Source organism: Schistocerca gregaria, unplaced genomic scaffold, assembly GCF_023897955.1.
Source record: "Schistocerca gregaria isolate iqSchGreg1 unplaced genomic scaffold, iqSchGreg1.2 ptg000445l, whole genome shotgun sequence".
In the NCBI taxonomy this organism is placed as follows: Eukaryota; Metazoa; Arthropoda; class Insecta; order Orthoptera; family Acrididae; genus Schistocerca; species Schistocerca gregaria.
Window position 1 is genome coordinate 42,633 of NW_026061867.1, and position 26,501 is coordinate 69,133.

At 48.9% G+C, this 26,501-nt stretch overlaps 43 non-coding genes across 43 annotated transcripts; all 43 read right to left on the reverse strand.

Annotated features, from left to right (window-relative positions):
• Positions 1-602: 602 nt before the first annotated feature.
• Positions 603-684, reverse strand: Trnas-cga (transfer RNA serine (anticodon CGA)). The gene has a single exon. It is a non-coding gene; the product is annotated as a tRNA-Ser (tRNA).
• A 137-nt stretch (positions 685-821) lies between these two features.
• Positions 822-895, reverse strand: Trnak-uuu (transfer RNA lysine (anticodon UUU)). The gene has a single exon. It is a non-coding gene; the product is annotated as a tRNA-Lys (tRNA).
• Positions 896-1,431: 536 nt separating this feature from the next.
• Positions 1,432-1,504, reverse strand: Trnaf-gaa (transfer RNA phenylalanine (anticodon GAA)). Its single transcript has one exon. It is a non-coding gene; the product is annotated as a tRNA-Phe (tRNA).
• A 561-nt stretch (positions 1,505-2,065) lies between these two features.
• Positions 2,066-2,147, reverse strand: Trnas-uga (transfer RNA serine (anticodon UGA)). The gene has a single exon. It is a non-coding gene; the product is annotated as a tRNA-Ser (tRNA).
• Positions 2,148-2,856: 709 nt separating this feature from the next.
• Positions 2,857-2,938, reverse strand: Trnas-cga (transfer RNA serine (anticodon CGA)). The gene has a single exon. It is a non-coding gene; the product is annotated as a tRNA-Ser (tRNA).
• A 137-nt stretch (positions 2,939-3,075) lies between these two features.
• Trnak-uuu (transfer RNA lysine (anticodon UUU)) lies at positions 3,076-3,149 on the reverse strand. Its single transcript has one exon. It is a non-coding gene; the product is annotated as a tRNA-Lys (tRNA).
• Positions 3,150-3,685: 536 nt separating this feature from the next.
• Trnaf-gaa (transfer RNA phenylalanine (anticodon GAA)) lies at positions 3,686-3,758 on the reverse strand. Its single transcript has one exon. It is a non-coding gene; the product is annotated as a tRNA-Phe (tRNA).
• Positions 3,759-4,319: 561 nt separating this feature from the next.
• Positions 4,320-4,401, reverse strand: Trnas-uga (transfer RNA serine (anticodon UGA)). The gene has a single exon. It is a non-coding gene; the product is annotated as a tRNA-Ser (tRNA).
• Positions 4,402-5,110: 709 nt separating this feature from the next.
• On the reverse strand, positions 5,111-5,192 carry Trnas-cga (transfer RNA serine (anticodon CGA)). Its single transcript has one exon. It is a non-coding gene; the product is annotated as a tRNA-Ser (tRNA).
• A 137-nt stretch (positions 5,193-5,329) lies between these two features.
• On the reverse strand, positions 5,330-5,403 carry Trnak-uuu (transfer RNA lysine (anticodon UUU)). The gene has a single exon. It is a non-coding gene; the product is annotated as a tRNA-Lys (tRNA).
• Positions 5,404-5,939: 536 nt separating this feature from the next.
• On the reverse strand, positions 5,940-6,012 carry Trnaf-gaa (transfer RNA phenylalanine (anticodon GAA)). Its single transcript has one exon. It is a non-coding gene; the product is annotated as a tRNA-Phe (tRNA).
• Positions 6,013-6,573: 561 nt separating this feature from the next.
• On the reverse strand, positions 6,574-6,655 carry Trnas-uga (transfer RNA serine (anticodon UGA)). Its single transcript has one exon. It is a non-coding gene; the product is annotated as a tRNA-Ser (tRNA).
• Positions 6,656-7,364: 709 nt separating this feature from the next.
• Positions 7,365-7,446, reverse strand: Trnas-cga (transfer RNA serine (anticodon CGA)). The gene has a single exon. It is a non-coding gene; the product is annotated as a tRNA-Ser (tRNA).
• Positions 7,447-7,583: 137 nt separating this feature from the next.
• On the reverse strand, positions 7,584-7,657 carry Trnak-uuu (transfer RNA lysine (anticodon UUU)). The gene has a single exon. It is a non-coding gene; the product is annotated as a tRNA-Lys (tRNA).
• Positions 7,658-8,193: 536 nt separating this feature from the next.
• Positions 8,194-8,266, reverse strand: Trnaf-gaa (transfer RNA phenylalanine (anticodon GAA)). The gene has a single exon. It is a non-coding gene; the product is annotated as a tRNA-Phe (tRNA).
• Positions 8,267-8,827: 561 nt separating this feature from the next.
• On the reverse strand, positions 8,828-8,909 carry Trnas-uga (transfer RNA serine (anticodon UGA)). The gene has a single exon. It is a non-coding gene; the product is annotated as a tRNA-Ser (tRNA).
• Positions 8,910-9,618: 709 nt separating this feature from the next.
• Positions 9,619-9,700, reverse strand: Trnas-cga (transfer RNA serine (anticodon CGA)). Its single transcript has one exon. It is a non-coding gene; the product is annotated as a tRNA-Ser (tRNA).
• Positions 9,701-9,837: 137 nt separating this feature from the next.
• On the reverse strand, positions 9,838-9,911 carry Trnak-uuu (transfer RNA lysine (anticodon UUU)). The gene has a single exon. It is a non-coding gene; the product is annotated as a tRNA-Lys (tRNA).
• Positions 9,912-10,447: 536 nt separating this feature from the next.
• On the reverse strand, positions 10,448-10,520 carry Trnaf-gaa (transfer RNA phenylalanine (anticodon GAA)). The gene has a single exon. It is a non-coding gene; the product is annotated as a tRNA-Phe (tRNA).
• A 561-nt stretch (positions 10,521-11,081) lies between these two features.
• On the reverse strand, positions 11,082-11,163 carry Trnas-uga (transfer RNA serine (anticodon UGA)). The gene has a single exon. It is a non-coding gene; the product is annotated as a tRNA-Ser (tRNA).
• A 709-nt stretch (positions 11,164-11,872) lies between these two features.
• Positions 11,873-11,954, reverse strand: Trnas-cga (transfer RNA serine (anticodon CGA)). The gene has a single exon. It is a non-coding gene; the product is annotated as a tRNA-Ser (tRNA).
• A 137-nt stretch (positions 11,955-12,091) lies between these two features.
• Positions 12,092-12,164, reverse strand: Trnak-uuu (transfer RNA lysine (anticodon UUU)). The gene has a single exon. It is a non-coding gene; the product is annotated as a tRNA-Lys (tRNA).
• A 536-nt stretch (positions 12,165-12,700) lies between these two features.
• On the reverse strand, positions 12,701-12,773 carry Trnaf-gaa (transfer RNA phenylalanine (anticodon GAA)). The gene has a single exon. It is a non-coding gene; the product is annotated as a tRNA-Phe (tRNA).
• Positions 12,774-13,334: 561 nt separating this feature from the next.
• Trnas-uga (transfer RNA serine (anticodon UGA)) lies at positions 13,335-13,416 on the reverse strand. Its single transcript has one exon. It is a non-coding gene; the product is annotated as a tRNA-Ser (tRNA).
• Positions 13,417-14,125: 709 nt separating this feature from the next.
• Positions 14,126-14,207, reverse strand: Trnas-cga (transfer RNA serine (anticodon CGA)). The gene has a single exon. It is a non-coding gene; the product is annotated as a tRNA-Ser (tRNA).
• A 137-nt stretch (positions 14,208-14,344) lies between these two features.
• On the reverse strand, positions 14,345-14,417 carry Trnak-uuu (transfer RNA lysine (anticodon UUU)). Its single transcript has one exon. It is a non-coding gene; the product is annotated as a tRNA-Lys (tRNA).
• Positions 14,418-14,953: 536 nt separating this feature from the next.
• Positions 14,954-15,026, reverse strand: Trnaf-gaa (transfer RNA phenylalanine (anticodon GAA)). The gene has a single exon. It is a non-coding gene; the product is annotated as a tRNA-Phe (tRNA).
• Positions 15,027-15,587: 561 nt separating this feature from the next.
• On the reverse strand, positions 15,588-15,669 carry Trnas-uga (transfer RNA serine (anticodon UGA)). Its single transcript has one exon. It is a non-coding gene; the product is annotated as a tRNA-Ser (tRNA).
• Positions 15,670-16,378: 709 nt separating this feature from the next.
• Trnas-cga (transfer RNA serine (anticodon CGA)) lies at positions 16,379-16,460 on the reverse strand. Its single transcript has one exon. It is a non-coding gene; the product is annotated as a tRNA-Ser (tRNA).
• A 137-nt stretch (positions 16,461-16,597) lies between these two features.
• Trnak-uuu (transfer RNA lysine (anticodon UUU)) lies at positions 16,598-16,670 on the reverse strand. The gene has a single exon. It is a non-coding gene; the product is annotated as a tRNA-Lys (tRNA).
• A 536-nt stretch (positions 16,671-17,206) lies between these two features.
• Trnaf-gaa (transfer RNA phenylalanine (anticodon GAA)) lies at positions 17,207-17,279 on the reverse strand. The gene has a single exon. It is a non-coding gene; the product is annotated as a tRNA-Phe (tRNA).
• Positions 17,280-17,840: 561 nt separating this feature from the next.
• Trnas-uga (transfer RNA serine (anticodon UGA)) lies at positions 17,841-17,922 on the reverse strand. The gene has a single exon. It is a non-coding gene; the product is annotated as a tRNA-Ser (tRNA).
• Positions 17,923-18,619: 697 nt separating this feature from the next.
• Positions 18,620-18,701, reverse strand: Trnas-cga (transfer RNA serine (anticodon CGA)). Its single transcript has one exon. It is a non-coding gene; the product is annotated as a tRNA-Ser (tRNA).
• Positions 18,702-19,448: 747 nt separating this feature from the next.
• On the reverse strand, positions 19,449-19,521 carry Trnaf-gaa (transfer RNA phenylalanine (anticodon GAA)). Its single transcript has one exon. It is a non-coding gene; the product is annotated as a tRNA-Phe (tRNA).
• Positions 19,522-20,105: 584 nt separating this feature from the next.
• Trnas-uga (transfer RNA serine (anticodon UGA)) lies at positions 20,106-20,187 on the reverse strand. Its single transcript has one exon. It is a non-coding gene; the product is annotated as a tRNA-Ser (tRNA).
• A 708-nt stretch (positions 20,188-20,895) lies between these two features.
• On the reverse strand, positions 20,896-20,977 carry Trnas-cga (transfer RNA serine (anticodon CGA)). The gene has a single exon. It is a non-coding gene; the product is annotated as a tRNA-Ser (tRNA).
• Positions 20,978-21,724: 747 nt separating this feature from the next.
• Trnaf-gaa (transfer RNA phenylalanine (anticodon GAA)) lies at positions 21,725-21,797 on the reverse strand. The gene has a single exon. It is a non-coding gene; the product is annotated as a tRNA-Phe (tRNA).
• A 560-nt stretch (positions 21,798-22,357) lies between these two features.
• Positions 22,358-22,439, reverse strand: Trnas-uga (transfer RNA serine (anticodon UGA)). Its single transcript has one exon. It is a non-coding gene; the product is annotated as a tRNA-Ser (tRNA).
• A 708-nt stretch (positions 22,440-23,147) lies between these two features.
• Positions 23,148-23,229, reverse strand: Trnas-cga (transfer RNA serine (anticodon CGA)). The gene has a single exon. It is a non-coding gene; the product is annotated as a tRNA-Ser (tRNA).
• Positions 23,230-23,976: 747 nt separating this feature from the next.
• On the reverse strand, positions 23,977-24,049 carry Trnaf-gaa (transfer RNA phenylalanine (anticodon GAA)). Its single transcript has one exon. It is a non-coding gene; the product is annotated as a tRNA-Phe (tRNA).
• Positions 24,050-24,609: 560 nt separating this feature from the next.
• Trnas-uga (transfer RNA serine (anticodon UGA)) lies at positions 24,610-24,691 on the reverse strand. Its single transcript has one exon. It is a non-coding gene; the product is annotated as a tRNA-Ser (tRNA).
• Positions 24,692-25,399: 708 nt separating this feature from the next.
• On the reverse strand, positions 25,400-25,481 carry Trnas-cga (transfer RNA serine (anticodon CGA)). The gene has a single exon. It is a non-coding gene; the product is annotated as a tRNA-Ser (tRNA).
• A 747-nt stretch (positions 25,482-26,228) lies between these two features.
• On the reverse strand, positions 26,229-26,301 carry Trnaf-gaa (transfer RNA phenylalanine (anticodon GAA)). Its single transcript has one exon. It is a non-coding gene; the product is annotated as a tRNA-Phe (tRNA).
• Positions 26,302-26,501: the final 200 nt, after the last annotated feature.

The following is a 26,501-nucleotide window of genomic DNA, read 5'->3' on the forward strand; positions in this document are numbered from 1 at the left end:
CATTAGCCGTTACGAAAGTGTATTAATTTTCGCCTAGACATGGCGTTGAACCCAACACCCTTTGGTTGAAAATCAAACGCTCTACCGACTGAGCTATCGTACAGCTGCGTGGCGTGCGAGTGATTCGCATGACGTAATTACTGGCTTATGGCTCCAATGGCGACTTCACCGACTTCCCACTGACGCACCGCTGACGCTAGTTTTCTGTCGTCTTAAGTGGTCGACATACTTGCAAGTAGCTGCGAGATCTTAAGAAAAGAAACGCTGCACCATTGCTTTTTCCGCACTCGAATGACTGAATTGCGATTCTTAAAAAAGAGAGAAATGAATGTTGGCTCTGTCCAACGCTTCCAAGCACGTCTGTGTACTCACGAACTCGGCGTCGACGCGAGAAAATGACGGGAGCGCACTCGTCTGGCCTGCGACGGCTTTCTGCAGTCCCAGCGTCAGTGAGAGGAGAACCTGTAGCCACAGTAAGCAGCAGCCGTCGCGACACTCAGTATTGTTAAACGGAAATTTTCGTCTTGTTGAAGATGGCGCCATCGGTTTGCAACCGCGTTCACGTGTGTGAAAATATTTGCTCCTCTTTACGCAAAATCGCACGCAGCCGGTAGGATTCGAACCTACGCTCCCAGAGGGAATCTGATTTCGAGTCAGACGCCTTAACCACTCGGCCACGACTGCCCGTAGGTCGAGGTTCTCCGACACATGCAACTTCTACGGTTTAAAGCTATGTGGCATCAGAAAACGGCGTAGCTGCATTCTTTTCCGTAGTGTTTCCATCGCTACCAGAGGAATCGCTACCAAAGTATTAAAATTTCCGCCCGAACAAGGGACTTGAACCCTGGACCCTTACGTTAAAAGCCTAATGCTCTACCGACTGAGCTATCCGGGCTCACACGACAGTAGAGAACATCCCACGATGCACAGCTGTACATTGACTCATGTCCTTCACAGCTGTGCTATCGCTGCTTGGAGCTGTTACTAATTAAACGTCGCCTGAATGCTGTCTACAAACGTGTCGCGCTAAGCTCGTAGCAGACTATCGAAGAATGCTGACACACAATGCAAAAACAAACCGCAGCAGTCGTTAGGTCTCATACGTTGGAGTAGAGGATTTACGTGTTTTGTCGACACTCACTGAGTAATTGGAAATTTCACAAGCATTTCGAATGCAATGCTTCCCACGTTTTCGCTCATTTCACGGTTCCGTTGGAGACGTTCTTCACCTCCTGACACAAAAAAAGGAACGCAGTCGGTAGGACTTTTCGTATTTTCTTACTTCTCAGGGAGTTGCCTACTGTGTTCCTCTTACGGCAAGCACTAGACAACCTGAACAGTTACAGGATAGAGTCATTTTTGTTCTCGGCTGTACCTACATCATCACAGACTCGGAGCAATTCCATTGGCATCAGCTTCGAAACATACGCTTGCCGAAACCCGGGATCGAACCAGGGACCTTTAGATCTTCAGTCTAACGCTCTCCCAACTGAGCTATTTCGGCTGACACGTAAGTCCGCAGATTTGCGCGTCTTCGTTAACCTCTGAATCGCCGCCAATTTCACAGTCATCTTCGTCTGATAAGACATAGGGACGCTGAAAGGCGAGCAGCAGATGCAGTGAAATACCACACACATTTCTTCTGATTCCATCATCGTAAGAAGCAAACATGTCGACTCGATTCATGTAATATTGACTTCGCTGGCTCTAGAAAACCTTTGCTATATCGATGCCACGTGCAACTCGTGTGCAGAGAACGAGACACAAGAAGGAGTGAGCCTCTCTACCATGTGAGAGGCAGTATCTAGCAGATACACACGCTAAAACATTTGACTTGCGTTAGCTCATAAATTGCTACACGTCACCGTCTGCAAGCTAAAATGGACACATCTGCACTGACACCTGGTGGACGGCAGTGTGACGAGGCGATGAGCTGTGGCTTCTGGGTGCGACTGTAGCGCTGCAGCCAATAACACTGCACATTGCCGGCGACCCACGTGTTTAGTAGTGACGCAACTGCTAGAATGCAGCTGAACGTCCATCTTTTGATGAGCTACAAGATTTCCGCAGTCGGCAGGACTCGAACCTACGCTCCCAGAGGGAATCTGATTTCAAGTCAGACGCCTTAACCACTCGGCCACGACTGCCGGTAGCAGTAGCGTCTTCCGACAAGTGAAAGTGCACCTTTAGAAGCAATCCAATGGCAGAAAGCGGCGTGGCCTCACTCTTTTCTGTAGTGTTTCCATTGCCAGCACATTAGCCGTTACGAAAGTGTATTAATTTTCGCCTAGACATGGCGTTGAACCCAACACCCTTTGGTTGAAAATCAAACGCTCTACCGACTGAGCTATCGTACAGCTGCGTGGCGTGCGAGTGATTCGCATGACGTAATTACTGGCTTATGGCTCCAATGGCGACTTCACCGACTTCCCACTGACGCACCGCTGACGCTAGTTTTCTGTCGTCTTAAGTGGTCGACATACTTGCAAGTAGCTGCGAGATCTTAAGAAAAGAAACGCTGCACCATTGCTTTTTCCGCACTCGAATGACTGAATTGCGATTCTTAAAAAAGAGAGAAATGAATGTTGGCTCTGTCCAACGCTTCCAAGCACGTCTGTGTACTCACGAACTCGGCGTCGACGCGAGAAAATGACGGGAGCGCACTCGTCTGGCCTGCGACGGCTTTCTGCAGTCCCAGCGTCAGTGAGAGGAGAACCTGTAGCCACAGTAAGCAGCAGCCGTCGCGACACTCAGTATTGTTAAACGGAAATTTTCGTCTTGTTGAAGATGGCGCCATCGGTTTGCAACCGCGTTCACGTGTGTGAAAATATTTGCTCCTCTTTACGCAAAATCGCACGCAGCCGGTAGGATTCGAACCTACGCTCCCAGAGGGAATCTGATTTCGAGTCAGACGCCTTAACCACTCGGCCACGACTGCCCGTAGGTCGAGGTTCTCCGACACATGCAACTTCTACGGTTTAAAGCTATGTGGCATCAGAAAACGGCGTAGCTGCATTCTTTTCCGTAGTGTTTCCATCGCTACCAGAGGAATCGCTACCAAAGTATTAAAATTTCCGCCCGAACAAGGGACTTGAACCCTGGACCCTTACGTTAAAAGCCTAATGCTCTACCGACTGAGCTATCCGGGCTCACACGACAGTAGAGAACATCCCACGATGCACAGCTGTACATTGACTCATGTCCTTCACAGCTGTGCTATCGCTGCTTGGAGCTGTTACTAATTAAACGTCGCCTGAATGCTGTCTACAAACGTGTCGCGCTAAGCTCGTAGCAGACTATCGAAGAATGCTGACACACAATGCAAAAACAAACCGCAGCAGTCGTTAGGTCTCATACGTTGGAGTAGAGGATTTACGTGTTTTGTCGACACTCACTGAGTAATTGGAAATTTCACAAGCATTTCGAATGCAATGCTTCCCACGTTTTCGCTCATTTCACGGTTCCGTTGGAGACGTTCTTCACCTCCTGACACAAAAAAAGGAACGCAGTCGGTAGGATTTTTCGTATTTTCTTACTTCTCAGGGAGTTGCCTACTGTGTTCCTCTTACGGCAAGCACTAGACAACCTGAACAGTTACAGGATAGAGTCATTTTTGTTCTCGGCTGTACCTACATCATCACAGACTCGGAGCAATTCCATTGGCATCAGCTTCGAAACATACGCTTGCCGAAACCCGGGATCGAACCAGGGACCTTTAGATCTTCAGTCTAACGCTCTCCCAACTGAGCTATTTCGGCTGACACGTAAGTCCGCAGATTTGCGCGTCTTCGTTAACCTCTGAATCGCCGCCAATTTCACAGTCATCTTCGTCTGATAAGACATAGGGACGCTGAAAGGCGAGCAGCAGATGCAGTGAAATACCACACACATTTCTTCTGATTCCATCATCGTAAGAAGCAAACATGTCGACTCGATTCATGTAATATTGACTTCGCTGGCTCTAGAAAACCTTTGCTATATCGATGCCACGTGCAACTCGTGTGCAGAGAACGAGACACAAGAAGGAGTGAGCCTCTCTACCATGTGAGAGGCAGTATCTAGCAGATACACACGCTAAAACATTTGACTTGCGTTAGCTCATAAATTGCTACACGTCACCGTCTGCAAGCTAAAATGGACACATCTGCACTGACACCTGGTGGACGGCAGTGTGACGAGGCGATGAGCTGTGGCTTCTGGGTGCGACTGTAGCGCTGCAGCCAATAACACTGCACATTGCCGGCGACCCACGTGTTTAGTAGTGACGCAACTGCTAGAATGCAGCTGAACGTCCATCTTTTGATGAGCTACAAGATTTCCGCAGTCGGCAGGACTCGAACCTACGCTCCCAGAGGGAATCTGATTTCAAGTCAGACGCCTTAACCACTCGGCCACGACTGCCGGTAGCAGTAGCGTCTTCCGACAAGTGAAAGTGCACCTTTAGAAGCAATCCAATGGCAGAAAGCGGCGTGGCCTCACTCTTTTCTGTAGTGTTTCCATTGCCAGCACATTAGCCGTTACGAAAGTGTATTAATTTTCGCCTAGACATGGCGTTGAACCCAACACCCTTTGGTTGAAAATCAAACGCTCTACCGACTGAGCTATCGTACAGCTGCGTGGCGTGCGAGTGATTCGCATGACGTAATTACTGGCTTATGGCTCCAATGGCGACTTCACCGACTTCCCACTGACGCACCGCTGACGCTAGTTTTCTGTCGTCTTAAGTGGTCGACATACTTGCAAGTAGCTGCGAGATCTTAAGAAAAGAAACGCTGCACCATTGCTTTTTCCGCACTCGAATGACTGAATTGCGATTCTTAAAAAAGAGAGAAATGAATGTTGGCTCTGTCCAACGCTTCCAAGCACGTCTGTGTACTCACGAACTCGGCGTCGACGCGAGAAAATGACGGGAGCGCACTCGTCTGGCCTGCGACGGCTTTCTGCAGTCCCAGCGTCAGTGAGAGGAGAACCTGTAGCCACAGTAAGCAGCAGCCGTCGCGACACTCAGTATTGTTAAACGGAAATTTTCGTCTTGTTGAAGATGGCGCCATCGGTTTGCAACCGCGTTCACGTGTGTGAAAATATTTGCTCCTCTTTACGCAAAATCGCACGCAGCCGGTAGGATTCGAACCTACGCTCCCAGAGGGAATCTGATTTCGAGTCAGACGCCTTAACCACTCGGCCACGACTGCCCGTAGGTCGAGGTTCTCCGACACATGCAACTTCTACGGTTTAAAGCTATGTGGCATCAGAAAACGGCGTAGCTGCATTCTTTTCCGTAGTGTTTCCATCGCTACCAGAGGAATCGCTACCAAAGTATTAAAATTTCCGCCCGAACAAGGGACTTGAACCCTGGACCCTTACGTTAAAAGCCTAATGCTCTACCGACTGAGCTATCCGGGCTCACACGACAGTAGAGAACATCCCACGATGCACAGCTGTACATTGACTCATGTCCTTCACAGCTGTGCTATCGCTGCTTGGAGCTGTTACTAATTAAACGTCGCCTGAATGCTGTCTACAAACGTGTCGCGCTAAGCTCGTAGCAGACTATCGAAGAATGCTGACACACAATGCAAAAACAAACCGCAGCAGTCGTTAGGTCTCATACGTTGGAGTAGAGGATTTACGTGTTTTGTCGACACTCACTGAGTAATTGGAAATTTCACAAGCATTTCGAATGCAATGCTTCCCACGTTTTCGCTCATTTCACGGTTCCGTTGGAGACGTTCTTCACCTCCTGACACAAAAAAAGGAACGCAGTCGGTAGGACTTTTCGTATTTTCTTACTTCTCAGGGAGTTGCCTACTGTGTTCCTCTTACGGCAAGCACTAGACAACCTGAACAGTTACAGGATAGAGTCATTTTTGTTCTCGGCTGTACCTACATCATCACAGACTCGGAGCAATTCCATTGGCATCAGCTTCGAAACATACGCTTGCCGAAACCCGGGATCGAACCAGGGACCTTTAGATCTTCAGTCTAACGCTCTCCCAACTGAGCTATTTCGGCTGACACGTAAGTCCGCAGATTTGCGCGTCTTCGTTAACCTCTGAATCGCCGCCAATTTCACAGTCATCTTCGTCTGATAAGACATAGGGACGCTGAAAGGCGAGCAGCAGATGCAGTGAAATACCACACACATTTCTTCTGATTCCATCATCGTAAGAAGCAAACATGTCGACTCGATTCATGTAATATTGACTTCGCTGGCTCTAGAAAACCTTTGCTATATCGATGCCACGTGCAACTCGTGTGCAGAGAACGAGACACAAGAAGGAGTGAGCCTCTCTACCATGTGAGAGGCAGTATCTAGCAGATACACACGCTAAAACATTTGACTTGCGTTAGCTCATAAATTGCTACACGTCACCGTCTGCAAGCTAAAATGGACACATCTGCACTGACACCTGGTGGACGGCAGTGTGACGAGGCGATGAGCTGTGGCTTCTGGGTGCGACTGTAGCGCTGCAGCCAATAACACTGCACATTGCCGGCGACCCACGTGTTTAGTAGTGACGCAACTGCTAGAATGCAGCTGAACGTCCATCTTTTGATGAGCTACAAGATTTCCGCAGTCGGCAGGACTCGAACCTACGCTCCCAGAGGGAATCTGATTTCAAGTCAGACGCCTTAACCACTCGGCCACGACTGCCGGTAGCAGTAGCGTCTTCCGACAAGTGAAAGTGCACCTTTAGAAGCAATCCAATGGCAGAAAGCGGCGTGGCCTCACTCTTTTCTGTAGTGTTTCCATTGCCAGCACATTAGCCGTTACGAAAGTGTATTAATTTTCGCCTAGACATGGCGTTGAACCCAACACCCTTTGGTTGAAAATCAAACGCTCTACCGACTGAGCTATCGTACAGCTGCGTGGCGTGCGAGTGATTCGCATGACGTAATTACTGGCTTATGGCTCCAATGGCGACTTCACCGACTTCCCACTGACGCACCGCTGACGCTAGTTTTCTGTCGTCTTAAGTGGTCGACATACTTGCAAGTAGCTGCGAGATCTTAAGAAAAGAAACGCTGCACCATTGCTTTTTCCGCACTCGAATGACTGAATTGCGATTCTTAAAAAAGAGAGAAATGAATGTTGGCTCTGTCCAACGCTTCCAAGCACGTCTGTGTACTCACGAACTCGGCGTCGACGCGAGAAAATGACGGGAGCGCACTCGTCTGGCCTGCGACGGCTTTCTGCAGTCCCAGCGTCAGTGAGAGGAGAACCTGTAGCCACAGTAAGCAGCAGCCGTCGCGACACTCAGTATTGTTAAACGGAAATTTTCGTCTTGTTGAAGATGGCGCCATCGGTTTGCAACCGCGTTCACGTGTGTGAAAATATTTGCTCCTCTTTACGCAAAATCGCACGCAGCCGGTAGGATTCGAACCTACGCTCCCAGAGGGAATCTGATTTCGAGTCAGACGCCTTAACCACTCGGCCACGACTGCCCGTAGGTCGAGGTTCTCCGACACATGCAACTTCTACGGTTTAAAGCTATGTGGCATCAGAAAACGGCGTAGCTGCATTCTTTTCCGTAGTGTTTCCATCGCTACCAGAGGAATCGCTACCAAAGTATTAAAATTTCCGCCCGAACAAGGGACTTGAACCCTGGACCCTTACGTTAAAAGCCTAATGCTCTACCGACTGAGCTATCCGGGCTCACACGACAGTAGAGAACATCCCACGATGCACAGCTGTACATTGACTCATGTCCTTCACAGCTGTGCTATCGCTGCTTGGAGCTGTTACTAATTAAACGTCGCCTGAATGCTGTCTACAAACGTGTCGCGCTAAGCTCGTAGCAGACTATCGAAGAATGCTGACACACAATGCAAAAACAAACCGCAGCAGTCGTTAGGTCTCATACGTTGGAGTAGAGGATTTACGTGTTTTGTCGACACTCACTGAGTAATTGGAAATTTCACAAGCATTTCGAATGCAATGCTTCCCACGTTTTCGCTCATTTCACGGTTCCGTTGGAGACGTTCTTCACCTCCTGACACAAAAAAAGGAACGCAGTCGGTAGGACTTTTCGTATTTTCTTACTTCTCAGGGAGTTGCCTACTGTGTTCCTCTTACGGCAAGCACTAGACAACCTGAACAGTTACAGGATAGAGTCATTTTTGTTCTCGGCTGTACCTACATCATCACAGACTCGGAGCAATTCCATTGGCATCAGCTTCGAAACATACGCTTGCCGAAACCCGGGATCGAACCAGGGACCTTTAGATCTTCAGTCTAACGCTCTCCCAACTGAGCTATTTCGGCTGACACGTAAGTCCGCAGATTTGCGCGTCTTCGTTAACCTCTGAATCGCCGCCAATTTCACAGTCATCTTCGTCTGATAAGACATAGGGACGCTGAAAGGCGAGCAGCAGATGCAGTGAAATACCACACACATTTCTTCTGATTCCATCATCGTAAGAAGCAAACATGTCGACTCGATTCATGTAATATTGACTTCGCTGGCTCTAGAAAACCTTTGCTATATCGATGCCACGTGCAACTCGTGTGCAGAGAACGAGACACAAGAAGGAGTGAGCCTCTCTACCATGTGAGAGGCAGTATCTAGCAGATACACACGCTAAAACATTTGACTTGCGTTAGCTCATAAATTGCTACACGTCACCGTCTGCAAGCTAAAATGGACACATCTGCACTGACACCTGGTGGACGGCAGTGTGACGAGGCGATGAGCTGTGGCTTCTGGGTGCGACTGTAGCGCTGCAGCCAATAACACTGCACATTGCCGGCGACCCACGTGTTTAGTAGTGACGCAACTGCTAGAATGCAGCTGAACGTCCATCTTTTGATGAGCTACAAGATTTCCGCAGTCGGCAGGACTCGAACCTACGCTCCCAGAGGGAATCTGATTTCAAGTCAGACGCCTTAACCACTCGGCCACGACTGCCGGTAGCAGTAGCGTCTTCCGACAAGTGAAAGTGCACCTTTAGAAGCAATCCAATGGCAGAAAGCGGCGTGGCCTCACTCTTTTCTGTAGTGTTTCCATTGCCAGCACATTAGCCGTTACGAAAGTGTATTAATTTTCGCCTAGACATGGCGTTGAACCCAACACCCTTTGGTTGAAAATCAAACGCTCTACCGACTGAGCTATCGTACAGCTGCGTGGCGTGCGAGTGATTCGCATGACGTAATTACTGGCTTATGGCTCCAATGGCGACTTCACCGACTTCCCACTGACGCACCGCTGACGCTAGTTTTCTGTCGTCTTAAGTGGTCGACATACTTGCAAGTAGCTGCGAGATCTTAAGAAAAGAAACGCTGCACCATTGCTTTTTCCGCACTCGAATGACTGAATTGCGATTCTTAAAAAAGAGAGAAATGAATGTTGGCTCTGTCCAACGCTTCCAAGCACGTCTGTGTACTCACGAACTCGGCGTCGACGCGAGAAAATGACGGGAGCGCACTCGTCTGGCCTGCGACGGCTTTCTGCAGTCCCAGCGTCAGTGAGAGGAGAACCTGTAGCCACAGTAAGCAGCAGCCGTCGCGACACTCAGTATTGTTAAACGGAAATTTTCGTCTTGTTGAAGATGGCGCCATCGGTTTGCAACCGCGTTCACGTGTGTGAAAATATTTGCTCCTCTTTACGCAAAATCGCACGCAGCCGGTAGGATTCGAACCTACGCTCCCAGAGGGAATCTGATTTCGAGTCAGACGCCTTAACCACTCGGCCACGACTGCCCGTAGGTCGAGGTTCTCCGACACATGCAACTTCTACGGTTTAAAGCTATGTGGCATCAGAAAACGGCGTAGCTGCATTCTTTTCCGTAGTGTTTCCATCGCTACCAGAGGAATCGCTACCAAAGTATTAAAATTTCCGCCCGAACAAGGGACTTGAACCCTGGACCCTTACGTTAAAAGCCTAATGCTCTACCGACTGAGCTATCCGGGCTCACGCGACAGTAGAGAACATCCCACGATGCACAGCTGTACATTGACTCATGTCCTTCACAGCTGTGCTATCGCTGCATGGAGCTGTTACTAATTAAACGTCGCCTGAATGCTGTCTACAAACGTGTCGCGCTAAGCTCGTAGCAGACTATCGAAGAATGCTGACACACAATGCAAAAACAAACCGCAGCAGTCGTTAGGTCTCATACGTTGGAGTAGAGGATTTACGTGTTTTGTCGACACTCACTGAGTAATTGGAAATTTCACAAGCATTTCGAATGCAATGCTTCCCACGTTTTCGCTCATTTCACGGTTCCGTTGGAGACGTTCTTCACCTCCTGACACAAAAAAAGGAACGCAGTCGGTAGGACTTTTCGTATTTTCTTACTTCTCAGGGAGTTGCCTACTGTGTTCCTCTTACGGCAAGCACTAGACAACCTGAACAGTTACAGGATAGAGTCATTTTTGTTATCGGCTGTACCTACATCATCACAGACTCGGAGCAATTCCATTGGCATCAGCTTCGAAACATACGCTTGCCGAAACCCGGGATCGAACCAGGGACCTTTAGATCTTCAGTCTAACGCTCTCCCAACTGAGCTATTTCGGCTGACACGTAAGTCCGCAGATTTGCGCGTCTTCGTTAACCTCTGAATCGCCGCCAATTTCACAGTCATCTTCGTCTGATAAGACATAGGGACGCTGAAAGGCGAGCAGCAGATGCAGTGAAATACCACACACATTTCTTCTGATTCCATCATCGTAAGAAGCAAACATGTCGACTCGATTCATGTAATATTGACTTCGCTGGCTCTAGAAAACCTTTGCTATATCGATGCCACGTGCAACTCGTGTGCAGAGAACGAGACACAAGAAGGAGTGAGCCTCTCTACCATGTGAGAGGCAGTATCTAGCAGATACACACGCTAAAACATTTGACTTGCGTTAGCTCATAAATTGCTACACGTCACCGTCTGCAAGCTAAAATGGACACATCTGCACTGATACCTGGTGGACGGCAGTGTGACGAGGCGATGAGCTGTGGCTTCTGGGTGCGACTGTAGCGCTGCAGCCAATAACACTGCACATTGCCGGCGACCCACGTGTTTAGTAGTGACGCAACTGCTAGAATGCAGCTGAACGTCCATCTTTTGATGAGCTACAAGATTTCCGCAGTCGGCAGGACTCGAACCTACGCTCCCAGAGGGAATCTGATTTCAAGTCAGACGCCTTAACCACTCGGCCACGACTGCCGGTAGCAGTAGCGTCTTCCGACAAGTGAAAGTGCACCTTTAGAAGCAATCCAATGGCAGAAAGCGGCGTGGCCTCACTCTTTTCTGTAGTGTTTCCATTGCCAGCACATTAGCCGTTACGAAAGTGTATTAATTTTCGCCTAGACATGGCGTTGAACCCAACACCCTTTGGTTGAAAATCAAACGCTCTACCGACTGAGCTATCGTACAGCTGCGTGGCGTGCGAGTGATTCGCATGACGTAATTACTGGCTTATGGCTCCAATGGCGACTTCACCGACTTCCCACTGACGCACCGCTGACGCTAGTTTTCTGTCGTCTTAAGTGGTCGACATACTTGCAAGTAGCTGCGAGATCTTAAGAAAAGAAACGCTGCACCATTGCTTTTTCCGCACTCGAATGACTGAATTGCGATTCTTAAAAAAGAGAGAAATGAATGTTGGCTCTGTCCAACGCTTCCAAGCACGTCTGTGTACTCACGAACTCGGCGTCGACGCGAGAAAATGACGGGAGCGCACTCGTCTGGCCTGCGACGGCTTTCTGCAGTCCCAGCGTCAGTGAGAGGAGAACCTGTAGCCACAGTAAGCAGCAGCCGTCGCGACACTCAGTATTGTTAAACGGAAATTTTCGTCTTGTTGAAGATGGCGCCATCGGTTTGCAACCGCGTTCACGTGTGTGAAAATATTTGCTCCTCTTTACGCAAAATCGCACGCAGCCGGTAGGATTCGAACCTACGCTCCCAGAGGGAATCTGATTTCGAGTCAGACGCCTTAACCACTCGGCCACGACTGCCCGTAGGTCGAGGTTCTCCGACACATGCAACTTCTACGGTTTAAAGCTATGTGGCATCAGAAAACGGCGTAGCTGCATTCTTTTCCGTAGTGTTTCCATCGCTACCAGAGGAATCGCTACCAAAGTATTAAAATTTCCGCCCGAACAAGGGACTTGAACCTGGACCCTTACGTTAAAAGCCTAATGCTCTACCGACTGAGCTATCCGGGCTCACACGACAGTAGAGAACATCCCACGATGCACAGCTGTACATTGACTCATGTCCTTCACAGCTGTGCTATCGCTGCTTGGAGCTGTTACTAATTAAACGTCGCCTGAATGCTGTCTACAAACGTGTCGCGCTAAGCTCGTAGCAGACTATCGAAGAATGCTGACACACAATGCAAAAACAAACCGCAGCAGTCGTTAGGTCTCATACGTTGGAGTAGAGGATTTACGTGTTTTGTCGACACTCACTGAGTAATTGGAAATTTCACAAGCATTTCGAATGCAATGCTTCCCACGTTTTCGCTCATTTCACGGTTCCGTTGGAGACGTTCTTCACCTCCTGACACAAAAAAAGGAACGCAGTCGGTAGGACTTTTCGTATTTTCTTACTTCTCAGGGAGTTGCCTACTGTGTTCCTCTTACGGCAAGCACTAGACAACCTGAACAGTTACAGGATAGAGTCATTTTTGTTCTCGGCTGTACCTACATCATCACAGACTCGGAGCAATTCCATTGGCATCAGCTTCGAAACATACGCTTGCCGAAACCCGGGATCGAACCAGGGACCTTTAGATCTTCAGTCTAACGCTCTCCCAACTGAGCTATTTCGGCTCACACCTAAGTCCGCAGATTTGCGCGTCTTCGTTAACCTCTGAATCGCCGCCAATTTCACAGTCATCTTCGTCTGATAAGACATAGGGACGCTGAAAGGCGAGCAGCAGATGCAGTGAAGTACCACACACATTTCTTCTGATTCCATCATCGTAAGAAGCAAACATGTCGACTCGATTCATGTAATATTGACTTCGCTGGCTCTAGAAAACCTTTGCTATATCGATGCCACGTGCAACTCGTGTGCAGAGAACGAGACACAAGAAGGAGTGAGCCTCTCTACCATGTGAGAGGCAGTATCTAGCAGATACACACGCTAAAACATTTGACTTGCGTTAGCTCATAAATTGCTACACGTCACCGTCTGCAAGCTAAAATGGACACATCTGCACTGATACCTGGTGGACGGCAGTGTGACGAGGCGATGAGCTGTGGCTTCTGGGTGCGACTGTAGCGCTGCAGCCAATAACACTGCACATTGCCGGCGACCCACGTGTTTAGTAGTGACGCAACTGCTAGAATGCAGCTGAACGTCCATCTTTTGATGAGCTACAAGATTTCCGCAGTCGGCAGGACTCGAACCTACGCTCCCAGAGGGAATCTGATTTCAAGTCAGACGCCTTAACCACTCGGCCACGACTGCCGGTAGCAGTAGCGTCTTCCGACAAGTGAAAGTGCACCTTTAGAAGCAATCCAATGGCAGAAAGCGGCGTGGCCTCACTCTTTTCTGTAGTGTTTCCATTGCCAGCACATTAGCCGTTACGAAAGTGTATTAATTTTCGCCTAGACATGGCGTTGAACCCAACACCCTTTGGTTGAAAATCAAACGCTCTACCGACTGAGCTATCGTACAGCTGCGTGGCGTGCGAGTGATTCGCATGACGTAATTACTGGCTTATGGCTCCAATGGCGACTTCACCGACTTCCCACTGACGCACCGCTGACGCTAGTTTTCTGTCGTCTTAAGTGGTCGACATACTTGCAAGTAGCTGCGAGATCTTAAGAAAAGAAACGCTGCACCATTGCTTTTTCCGCACTCGAATGACTGAATTGCGATTCTTAAAAAAGAGAGAAATGAATGTTGGCTCTGTCCAACGCTTCCAAGCACGTCTGTGTACTCACGAACTCGGCGTCGACGCGAGAAAATGACGGGAGCGCACTCGTCTGGCCTGCGACGGCTTTCTGCAGTCCCAGCGTCAGTGAGAGGAGAACCTGTAGCCACAGTAAGCAGCAGCCGTCGCGACACTCAGTATTGTTAAACGGAAATTTTCGTCTTGTTGAAGATGGCGCCATCGGTTTGCAACCGCGTTCACGTGTGTGAAAATATTTGCTCCTCTTTACGCAAAATCGCACGCAGCCGGTAGGATTCGAACCTACGCTCCCAGAGGGAATCTGATTTCGAGTCAGACGCCTTAACCACTCGGCCACGACTGCCCGTAGGTCGAGGTTCTCCGACACATGCAACTTCTACGGTTTAAAGCTATGTGGCATCAGAAAACGGCGTAGCTGCATTCTTTTCCGTAGTGTTTCCATCGCTACCAGAGGAATCGCTACCAAAGTATTAAAATTTCCGCCCGAACAAGGGACTTGAACCTGGACCCTTACGTTAAAAGCCTAATGCTCTACCGACTGAGCTATCCGGGCTCACACGACAGTAGAGAACATCCCACGATGCACAGCTGTACATTGACTCATGTCCTTCACAGCTGTGCTATCGCTGCTTGGAGCTGTTACTAATTAAACGTCGCCTGAATGCTGTCTACAAACGTGTCGCGCTAAGCTCGTAGCAGACTATCGAAGAATGCTGACACACAATGCAAAAACAAACCGCAGCAGTCGTTAGGTCTCATACGTTGGAGTAGAGGATTTACGTGTTTTGTCGACACTCACTGAGTAATTGGAAATTTCACAAGCATTTCGAATGCAATGCTTCCCACGTTTTCGCTCATTTCACGGTTCCGTTGGAGACGTTCTTCACCTCCTGACACAAAAAAAGGAACGCAGTCGGTAGGACTTTTCGTATTTTCTTACTTCTCAGGGAGTTGCCTACTGTGTTCCTCTTACGGCAAGCACTAGACAACCTGAACAGTTACAGGATAGAGTCATTTTTGTTCTCGGCTGTACCTACATCATCACAGACTCGGAGCAATTCCATTGGCATCAGCTTCGAAACATACGCTTGCCGAAACCCGGGATCGAACCAGGGACCTTTAGATCTTCAGTCTAACGCTCTCCCAACTGAGCTATTTCGGCTCACACCTAAGTCCGCAGATTTGCGCGTCTTCGTTAACCTCTGAATCGCCGCCAATTTCACAGTCATCTTCGTCTGATAAGACATAGGGACGCTGAAAGGCGAGCAGCAGATGCAGTGAAGTACCACACACATTTCTTCTGATTCCATCATCGTAAGAAGCAAACATGTCGACTCGATTCATGTAATATTGACTTCGCTGGCTCTAGAAAACCTTTGCTATATCGATGCCACGTGCAACTCGTGTGCAGAGAACGAGACACAAGAAGGAGTGAGCCTCTCTACCATGTGAGAGGCAGTATCTAGCAGATACACACGCTAAAACATTTGACTTGCGTTAGCTCATAAATTGCTACACGTCACCGTCTGCAAGCTAAAATGGACACATCTGCACTGACACCTGGTGGACGGCAGTGTGACGAGGCGATGAGCTGTGGCTTCTGGGTGCGACTGTAGCGCTGCAGCCAATAACACTGCACATTGCCGGCGACCCACGTGTTTAGTAGTGACGCAACTGCTAGAATGCAGCTGAACGTCCATCTTTTGATGAGCTACAAAATTTCCGCAGTCGGCAGGACTCGAACCTACGCTCCCAGAGGGAATCTGATTTCAAGTCAGACGCCTTAACCACTCGGCCACGACTGCCGGTGGCAATAGCGTCTTCCGACAAGTGAAAGTCCAACTTTAGAAGCAATCCAATGGCAGAAAGCTGCGTGGCCTAACTCTTTTCTGTAGTGTTTCCATTGCCAGCACATTAGCCGTTACGAAATTGTATTAATTTTCGCCTAGACATGGCCTTGAACCCAACACCCTTTGGTTGAAAATCAAACGCTCTACCGACTGAGCTATCGTACAGCTGCGTTGCGTGCGAGTGATTCGCATGACGTAATTACTGGCTTGTGGCTCCAATGGCGACTTCACCGACTTCCCACTGACGCACCGCTGACGCTAGTTTACTGTCGTCTTAAGTGGTCGACATACTTGCAAGTAGCTGCGAGATCTTAAGAAAAGAAACGCTGCACCATTGCTTTTTCCGCACTCGAATGACTGAATTGCGATTCTTAAAAAAGAGAGAAATGAATGTTGGCTCTGTCCAACGCTTCCAAGCACGTCTGTGTACTCACGAACTCGGCGTCGACGCGAGAAAATGACGGGAGCGCACTCGTCTGGCCTGCGACGGCTTTCTGCAGTCCCAGCGTCAGTGAGAGGAGAACCTGTAGCCACAGTAAGCAGCAGCCGTCGCGACACTCAGTATTGTTAAACGGAAATTTTCGTCTTGTTGAAGATGGCGCCATCGGTTTGCAACCGCGTTCACGTGTGTGAAAATATTTGCTCCTCTTTACGCAAAATCGCACGCAGCCGGTAGGATTCGAACCTACGCTCCCAGAGGGAATCTGATTTCGAGTCAGACGCCTTAACCACTCGGCCACGACTGCCCGTAGGTCGAGGTTCTCCGACACATGCAACTTCTACGGTTTAAAGCTATGTGGCATCAGAAAACGGCGTAGCTGCATTCTTTTCCGTAGTGTTTCCATCGCTACCAGAGGAATCGCTACCAAAGTATTAAAATTTCCGCCCGAACAAGGGACTTGAACCTGGACCCTTACGTTAAAAGCCTAATGCTCTACCGACTGAGCTATCCGGGCTCACACGACAGTAGAGAACATCCCACGATGCACAGCTGTACATTGACTCATGTCCTTCACAGCTGTGCTATCGCTGCTTGGAGCTGTTACTAATTAAACGTCGCCTGAATGCTGTCTACAAACGTGTCGCGCTAAGCTCGTAGCAGACTATCGAAGAATGCTGACACACAATGCAAAAACAAACCGCAGCAGTCGTTAGGTCTCATACGTTGGAGTAGAGGATTTACGTGTTTTGTCGACACTCACTGAGTAATTGGAAATTTCACAAGCATTTCGAATGCAATGCTTCCCACGTTTTCGCTCATTTCACGGTTCCGTTGGAGACGTTCTTCACCTCCTGACACAAAAAAAGGAACGCAGTCGGTAGGACTTTTCGTATTTTCTTACTTCTCAGGGAGTTGCCTACTGTGTTCCTCTTACGGCAAGCACTAGACAACCTGAACAGTTACAGGATAGAGTCATTTTTGTTCTCGGCTGTACCTACATCATCACAGACTCGGAGCAATTCCATTGGCATCAGCTTCGAAACATACGCTTGCCGAAACCCGGGATCGAACAAGGGACCTTTAGATCTTCAGTCTAACGCTCTCCCAACTGAGCTATTTCGGCTCACACCTAAGTCCGCAGATTTGCGCGTCTTCGTTAACCTCTGAATCGCCGCCAATTTCACAGTCATCTTCGTCTGATAAGACATAGGGACGCTGAAAGGCGAGCAGCAGATGCAGTGAAGTACCACACACATTTCTTCTGATTCCATCATCGTAAGAAGCAAACATGTCGACTCGATTCATGTAATATTGACTTCGCTGGCTCTAGAAAACCTTTGCTATATCGATGCCACGTGCAACTCGTGTGCAGAGAACGAGACACAAGAAGGAGTGAGCCTCTCTACCATGTGAGAGGCAGTATCTAGCAGATACACACGCTAAAACATTTGACTTGCGTTAGCTCATAAATTGCTACACGTCACCGTCTGCAAGCTAAAATGGACACATCTGCACTGACACCTGGTGGACGGCAGTGTGACGAGGCAATGAGCTGTGGCTTCTGGGTGCGACTGTAGCGCTGCAGCCAATAACACTGCACATTGCCGGCGACCCACGTGTTTAGTAGTGACGCAACTGCTAGAATGCAGCTGAACGTCCATCTTTTGATGAGCTACAAAATTTCCGCAGTCGGCAGGACTCGAACCTACGCTCCCAGAGGGAATCTGATTTCAAGTCAGACGCCTTAACCACTCGGCCACGACTGCCGGTGGCAATAGTGTCTTCCGACAAGTGAAAGTCCAACTTTAGAAGCAATCCAATGGCAGAAAGCTGCGTGGCCTAACTCTTTTCTGTAGTGTTTCCATTGCCAGCACATTAGCCGTTACGAAATTGTATTAATTTTCGCCTAGACATGGCCTTGAACCCAACACCCTTTGGTTGAAAATCAAACGCTCTACCGACTGAGCTATCGTACAGCTGCGTTGCGTGCGAGTGATTCGCATGACGTAATTACTGGCTTGTGGCTCCAATGGCGACTTCACCGACTTCCCACTGACGCTAGTTTACTGTCGTCTTAAGTGGTCGACATACTTGCAAGTAGCTGCGAGATCTTAAGAAAAGAAACGCTGCACCATTGCTTTTTCCGCACTCGAATGACTGAATTGCGATTCTTAAAAAAGAGAGAAATGAATGTTGGCTCTGTCCAACGCTTCCAAGCACGTCTGTGTACTCACGAACTCGGCGTCGACGCGAGAAAATGACGGGAGCGCACTCGTGGGCCTGCGACGGCTTTCTGCAGTCCCAGCGTCAGTGAGAGGAGAACCGGTAGCCACAGTAAGCAGCAGCGGTCGCGACACTCAGTATTGTTAAACGGAAATTTTCGTCTTGTTGAAGATGGCGCCATCGGTTTGCAACCGCGTTCACGTGTGTGAAAATATTTGCTCCTCTTTACGCAAAATCGCACGCAGCCGGTAGGATTCGAACCTACGCTCCCAGAGGGAATCTGATTTCGAGTCAGACGCCTTAACCACCCCGCCACGACTGCCCGTAGGTCGAGGTTCTCCGACACATGCAACTTCTACGGTTTAAAGCTATGTGGCATCAGAAAACGGCGTAGCTGCATTCTTTTCCGTAGTGTTTCCACCGCTACCAGAGGAATCGCTACCAAAGTATTAAAATATCCGCTCGAACAGGGACTTGAACCCTGGACCCTTAGGTTAAAAAGCCTTATGCTCTACCGACTGAGCTATCCGGGCTCACACGACAGTACAGAACATCCCACGATGCACAGCTGTACATTGACTCATGTCCTTCACAGCTGTGCTATCGCTGCATGGAGCTGTTACTAATTAAACGTCGCCTGAATGCTGTCTACAAACGTGTCGCGCTAAGCTTGTAGCAGACTATCGAAGAATGCTGACACCCGATGCAAAAACAAACCGCAGCAGTCGTTAGGTCTCATACGTTGGAGTAGTGGATTTACGTGTTTTGTCGACACTCACTGAGTAATTGGAAATTTCACAAGCATTTCGAATGCAATGCTTCCCACGTTTTCGCTCATTTCACGGTTCCGTTGGAGACGTTCTTCACCTCCTGACACAAAAAAAGGAACGCAGTCGGTAGGACTTTTCGTATTTTCTTACTTCTCAGGGAGTTGCCTACTGTGTTCCTCTTACGGCAAGCACTAGACAACCTGAACAGTTACAGGATAGAGTCATTTTTGTTATCGGCTGTACCTACATCATCACAGACTCGGAGCAATTCCATTGGCATCAGCTTCAAAACATACGCTTGCCGAAACCCGGGATCGAACCAGGGACCTTTAGATCTTCAGTCTAACGCTCTCCCAACTGAGCTATTTCGGCTCACACCTAAGTCCGCAGATTTGCGCGTCTTCGTTAACCTCTAAATCGCCGCCAATTTCACAGTCATCTTCGTCTGATAAGACATAGGGACGCTGAAAGGCGAGCAGCAGATGCAGTGAAGTACCACACACATTTCTTCTGATTCCATCATCGTAAGAAGCAAACATGTCGACTCGATTCATGTAATATTGACTTCGCTTTCTCTAGAAAACCTTTGCTATATCGATGCCACGTGCAACTCGTGTGCAGAGAACGAGACACAAGAAGGAGTGAGCCTCTCTACCATGTGAGAGGCAGTATCTAGCAGATACACACGCTAAAACATTTGACTTGCGTTAGCTCATAAATTGCTACACGTCACCGTCTGCAAGCTAAAATGGACACATCTGCACTGCCCAGAGAGGCGACACTTGCACTGACACTTGGTGGACGGCAGTGAGACGAGGAGATGAGCTGTGGCTTCTGGGAGCGACTGTAGCGCTGCGCCAAAGAACACTGCACATTGCTGGAGACCCACGTGTTTAGTAGAGACGCAACTGCTAGGATGCAGCTGAACGTCCATCTTCTGAGAGCGAGAAAATTTTCGCAGTCGGCAGGACTCGAACCTACGCTCCCAGAGGGAATCTGATTTCAAGTCAGACGCCTTAACCACTCGGCCACGACTGCCGATGGCAATAGCGTCTTCCGACAAGTGAAAGTCCAACTTTAGAAGCAATCCAATGGCAGAAAGCTGCGTGGCCTAACTCTTTTCTGTAGTGTTTCCATTGCCAGCACATTAGCCGTTACGAAATTGTATTAATGTTCGCCTAGACATGGCCTTGAACCCAACACCCTTTGGTTGAAAATCAAACGCTCTACCGACTGAGCTATCGTACAGCTGCGTTGCGTGCGAGTGATTCGCATGACGTAATTACTGGCTTGTGGCTCCAATGGCGACTTCACCGACTTCCCACTGACGCACCGCTGACGCTAGTTTACTGTCGTCTTAAGTGGTCGACATACTTGCAAGTAGCTGCGAGATCTTAAGAAAAGAAACGCTGCACCATTGCTTTTTCCGCACTCGAATGACTGAATTGCGATTCTTAAAAAAGAGAGAAATGAATGTTGGCTCTGTCCAACGCTTCCAAGCACGTCTGTGTACTCACGAACTCGGCGTCGACGCGAGAAAATGACGGGAGCGCACTCGTGGGCCTGCGACGGCTTTCTGCAGTCCCAGCGTCAGTGAGAGGAGAACCGGTAGCCACAGTAAGCAGCAGCCGTCGCGACACTCAGTATTGTTAAACGGAAATTTTCGTCTTGTTGAAGATGGCGCCATCGGTTTGCAACCGCGTTCACGTGTGTGAAAATATTTGCTCCTCTTTACGCAAAATCGCACGCAGCCGGTAGGATTCGAACCTACGCTCCCAGAGGGAATCTGATTTCGAGTCAGACGCCTTAACCACCCCGCCACGACTGCCCGTAGGTCGAGGTTCTCCGACACATGCAACTTCTACGGTTTAAAGCTATGTGGCATCAGAAAACGGCGTAGCTGCATTCTTTTCCGTAGTGTTTCCACCGCTACCAGAGGAATCGCTACCAAAGTATTAAAATATCCGCTCGAACAGGGACTTGAACCCTGGACCCTTAGGTTAAAAAGCCTAATGCTCTACCGACTGAGCTATCCGGGCTCACACGACAGTACAGAACATCCCACGATGCACAGCTGTACATTGACTCATGTCCTTCACAGCTGTGCTATCGCTGCATGGAGCTGTTACTAATTAAACGTCGCCTGAATGCTGTCTACAAACGTGTCGCGCTAAGCTTGTAGCAGACTATCGAAGAATGCTGACACCCGATGCAAAAACAAACCGCAGCAGTCGTTAGGTCTCATACGTTGGAGTAGAGGATTTACGTGTTTTGTCGACACTCACTGAGTAATTGGAAATTTCACAAGCATTTCGAATGCAATGCTTCCCACGTTTTCGCTCATTTCACGGTTCCGTTGGAGACGTTCTTCACCTCCTGACACAAAAAAAGGAACGCAGTCGGTAGGACTTTTCGTATTTTCTTACTTCTCAGGGAGTTGCCTACTGTGTTCCTCTTACGGCAAGCACTAGACAACCTGAACAGTTACAGGACAGAGTCATATTTGTTCTCGGCAGTACTTACATCATCACAGACTCGGAGCAATTCCATTGGCATCAGCTTCAAAACAAACACTTGCCGAAACCCGGGATCGAACCAGGGACCTTTAGATCTTCAGTCTAACGCTCTCCCAACTGAGCTATTTCGGCTCACACCTAAGTCCGCAGATTTGCGCGTCTTCGTTAACCTCTGAATCGCCGCCAATTTCACAGTCATCTTCGTCTGATAAGACATAGGGACGCTGAAAGGCGAGCAGCAGATGCAGTGAAGTACCACACACATTTCTTCTGATTCCATCATCGTAAGAAGCAAACATGTCGACTCGATTCATGTAATATTGACTTCGCTTTCTCTAGAAAACCTTTGCTATATCGATGCCACGTGCAACTCGTGTGCAGAGAACGAGACACAAGAAGGAGTGAGCCTCTCTACCATGTGAGAGGCAGTATCTAGCAGATACACACGCTAAAACATTTGACTTGCGTTAGCTCATAAATTGCTACACGTAATTGTCTGCAAGCTAAAATGGACACATCTGCACTGACACCTGGTGGACGGCAGTGTGACGAGGCGATGAGCTGTGGCTTCTGGGTGCGACTGTAGCGCTGCAGCCAATAACACTGCACATTGCCGGCGACCCACGTGTTTAGTAGTGACGCAACTGCTAGAATGCAGCTGAACGTCCATCTTTTGAGAGCTACAAAATTTCCGCAGTCAGCAGGACTCGAACCTACGCTCCCAGAGGGAATCTGATTTCAAGTCAGACGCCTTAACCACTCGGCCACGACTGCCGGTAGCAGTAGCGTCTTCCGACAAGTGAAAGTGCACCTTTAGAAGCAATCCAATGGCAGAAAGCGGCGTGGCCTCACTCTTCTCTGTAGTGTTTCCATTGCCAGCACATTAGCCGTTACGAAATTGTATTAATTTTCGCCTAGACATGGCCTTGAACCCAACACCCTTTGGTTGAAAATCAAACGCTCTACCGACTGAGCTATCGTACAGCTGCGTTGCGTGCGAGTGATTCGCATGACGTAATTACTGGCTTGTGGCTCCAATGGCGACTTCACCGACTTCCCACTGACGCACCGCTGACGCTAGTTTACTGTCGTCTTAAGTGGTCGACATACTTGCAAGTAGCTGCGAGATCTTAAGAAAAGAAACGCTGCACCATTGCTTTTTCCGCACTCGAATGACTGAATTGCGATTCTTAAAAAAGAGAGAAATGAATGTTGGCTCTGTCCAACGCTTCCAAGCACGTCTGTGTACTCACGAACTCGGCGTCGACGCGAGAAAATGACGGGAGCGCACTCGTGGGCCTGCGACGGCTTTCTGCAGTCCCAGCGTCAGTGAGAGGAGAACCGGTAGCCACAGTAAGCAGCAGCCGTCGCGACACTCAGTATTGTTAAACGGAAATTTTCGTCTTGTTGAAGATGGCGCCATCGGTTTGCAACCGCGTTCACGTGTGTGAAAATATTTGCTCCTCTTTACGCAAAATCGCACGCAGCCGGTAGGATTCGAACCTACGCTCCCAGAGGGAATCTGATTTCGAGTCAGACGCCTTAACCACCCCGCCACGACTGCCCGTAGGTCGAGGTTCTCCGACACATGCAACTTCTACGGTTTAAAGCTATGTGGCATCAGAAAACGGCGTAGCTGCATTCTTTTCCGTAGTGTTTCCACCGCTACCAGAGGAATCGCTACCAAAGTATTAAAATATCCGCTCGAACAGGGACTTGAACCCTGGACCCTTAGGTTAAAAAGCCTAATGCTCTACCGACTGAGCTATCCGGGCTCACACGACAGTACAGAACATCCCACGATGCACAGCTGTACATTGACTCATGTCCTTCACAGCTGTGCTATCGCTGCATGGAGCTGTTACTAATTAAACGTCGCCTGAATGCTGTCTACAAACGTGTCGCGCTAAGCTTGTAGCAGACTATCGAAGAATGCTGACACCCGATGCAAAAACAAACCGCAGCAGTCGTTAGGTCTCATACGTTGGAGTAGAGGATTTACGTGTTTTGTCGACACTCACTGAGTAATTGGAAATTTCACAAGCATTTCGAATGCAATGCTTCCCACGTTTTCGCTCATTTCACGGTTCCGTTGGAGACGTTCTTCACCTCCTGACACAAAAAAAGGAACGCAGTCGGTAGGACTTTTCGTATTTTCGTACTTCTCAGGGAGTTGCCTACTGTGTTCCTCTTACGGCAAGCACTAGACAACCTGAACAGTTACAGGATAGAGTCATTTTTGTTATCGGCTGTACCTACATCATCACAGACTCGGAGCAATTCCATTGGCATCAGCTTCAAAACATACGCTTGCCGAAACCCGGGATCGAACCAGGGACCTTTAGATCTTCAGTCTAACGCTCTCCCAACTGAGCTATTTCGGCTCACACCTAAGTCCGCAGATTTGCGCGTCTTCGTTAACCTCTGAATCGCCGCCAATTTCACAGTCATCTTCGTCTGATAAGACATAGGGACGCTGAAAGGCGAGCAGCAGATGCAGTGAAGTACCACACACATTTCTTCTGATTCCATCATCGTAAGAAGCAAACATGTCGACTCGATTCATGTAATATTGACTTCGCTTTCTCTAGAAAACCTTTGCTATATCGATGCCACGTGCAACTCGTGCGCAGAGAACGAGACACAAGAAGGAGTGAGCCTCTCTACCATGTGAGAGGCAGTATCTAGCAGATACACACGCTAAAACATTTGACTTGCGTTAGCTCATAAATTGCTACACGTAATTGTCTGCAAGCTAAAATGGACACATCTGCACTGACACCTGGTGGACGGCAGTGTGACGAGGCGATGAGCTGTGGCTTCTGGGTGCGACTGTAGCGCTGCAGCCAATAACACTGCACATTGCCGGCGACCCACGTGTTTAGTAGTGACGCAACTGCTAGAATGCAGCTGAACGTCCATCTTTTGAGAGCTACAAAATTTCCGCAGTCAGCAGGACTCGAACCTACGCTCCCAGAGGGAATCTGATTTCAAGTCAGACGCCTTAACCACTCGGCCACGACTGCCGGTAGCAGTAGCGTCTTCCGACAAGTGAAAGTGCACCTTTAGAAGCAATCCAATGGCAGAAAGCGGCGTGGCCTCACTCTTCTCTGTAGTGTTTCCATTGCCAGCACATTAGCCGTTACGAAATTGTATTAATTTTCGCCTAGACATGGCCTTGAACCCAACACCCTTTGGTTGAAAATCAAACGCTCTACCGACTGAGCTATCGTACAGCTGCGTGGCGTGCGAGTGATTCGCATGACGTAATTACTGGCTTATGGCTCCAATGGCGACTTCACCGACTTCCCACTGACGCACCGCTGACGCTAGTTTTCTGTCGTCTTAAGTGGTCGACATACTTGCAAGTAGCTGCGAGATCTTAAGAAAAGAAACGCTGCACCATTGCTTTTTCCGCACTCGAATGACTGAATTGCGATTCTTAAAAAAGAGAGAAATGAATGTTGGCTCTGTCCAACGCTTCCAAGCACGTCTGTGTACTCACGAACTCGGCGTCGACGCGAGAAAATGACGGGAGCGCACTCGTGGGCCTGCGACGGCTTTCTGCAGTCCCAGCGTCAGTGAGAGGAGAACCGGTAGCCACAGTAAGCAGCAGCCGTCGCGACACTCAGTATTGTTAAACGGAAATTTTCGTCTTGTTGAAGATGGCGCCATCGGTTTGCAACCGCGTTCACGTGTGTGAAAATATTTGCTCCTCTTTACGCAAAATCGCACGCAGCCGGTAGGATTCGAACCTACGCTCCCAGAGGGAATCTGATTTCGAGTCAGACGCCTTAACCACCCCGCCACGACTGCCCGTAGGTCGAGGTTCTCCGACACATGCAACTTCTACGGTTTAAAGCTATGTGGCATCAGAAAACGGCGTAGCTGCATTCTTTTCCGTAGTGTTTCCACCGCTACCAGAGGAATCGCTACCAAAGTATTAAAATATCCGCTCGAACAGGGACTTGAACCCTGGACCCTTAGGTTAAAAAGCCTAATGCTCTACCGACTGAGCTATCCGGGCTCACACGACAGTACAGAACATCCCACGATGCACAGCTGTACATTGACTCATGTCCTTCACAGCTGTGCTATCGCTGCATGGAGCTGTTACTAATTAAACGTCGCCTGAATGCTGTCTACAAACGTGTCGCGCTAAGCTTGTAGCAGACTATCGAAGAATGCTGACACCCGATGCAAAAACAAACCGCAGCAGTCGTTAGGTCTCATACGTTGGAGTAGAGGATTTACGTGTTTTGTCGACACTCACTGAGTAATTGGAAATTTCACAAGCATTTCGAATGCAATGCTTCCCACGTTTTCGCTCATTTCACGGTTCCGTTGGAGACGTTCTTCACCTCCTGACACAAAAAAAGGAACGCAGTCGGTAGGACTTTTCGTATTTTCTTACTTCTCAGGGAGTTGCCTACTGTGTTCCTCTTACGGCAAGCACTAGACAACCTGAACAGTTACAGGATAGAGTCATTTTTGTTATCGGCTGTACCTACATCATCACAGACTCGGAGCAATTCCATTGGCATCAGCTTCAAAACATACGCTTGCCGAAACCCGGGATCGAACCAGGGACCTTTAGATCTTCAGTCTAACGCTCTCCCAACTGAGCTATTTCGGCTCACACCTAAGTCCGCAGATTTGCGCGTCTTCGTTAACCTCTGAATCGCCGCCAATTTCACAGTCATCTTCGTCTGATAAGACATAGGGACGCTGAAAGGCGAGCAGCAGATGCAGTGAAGTACCACACACATTTCTTCTGATTCCATCATCGTAAGAAGCAAACATGTCGACTCGATTCATGTAATATTGACTTCGCTT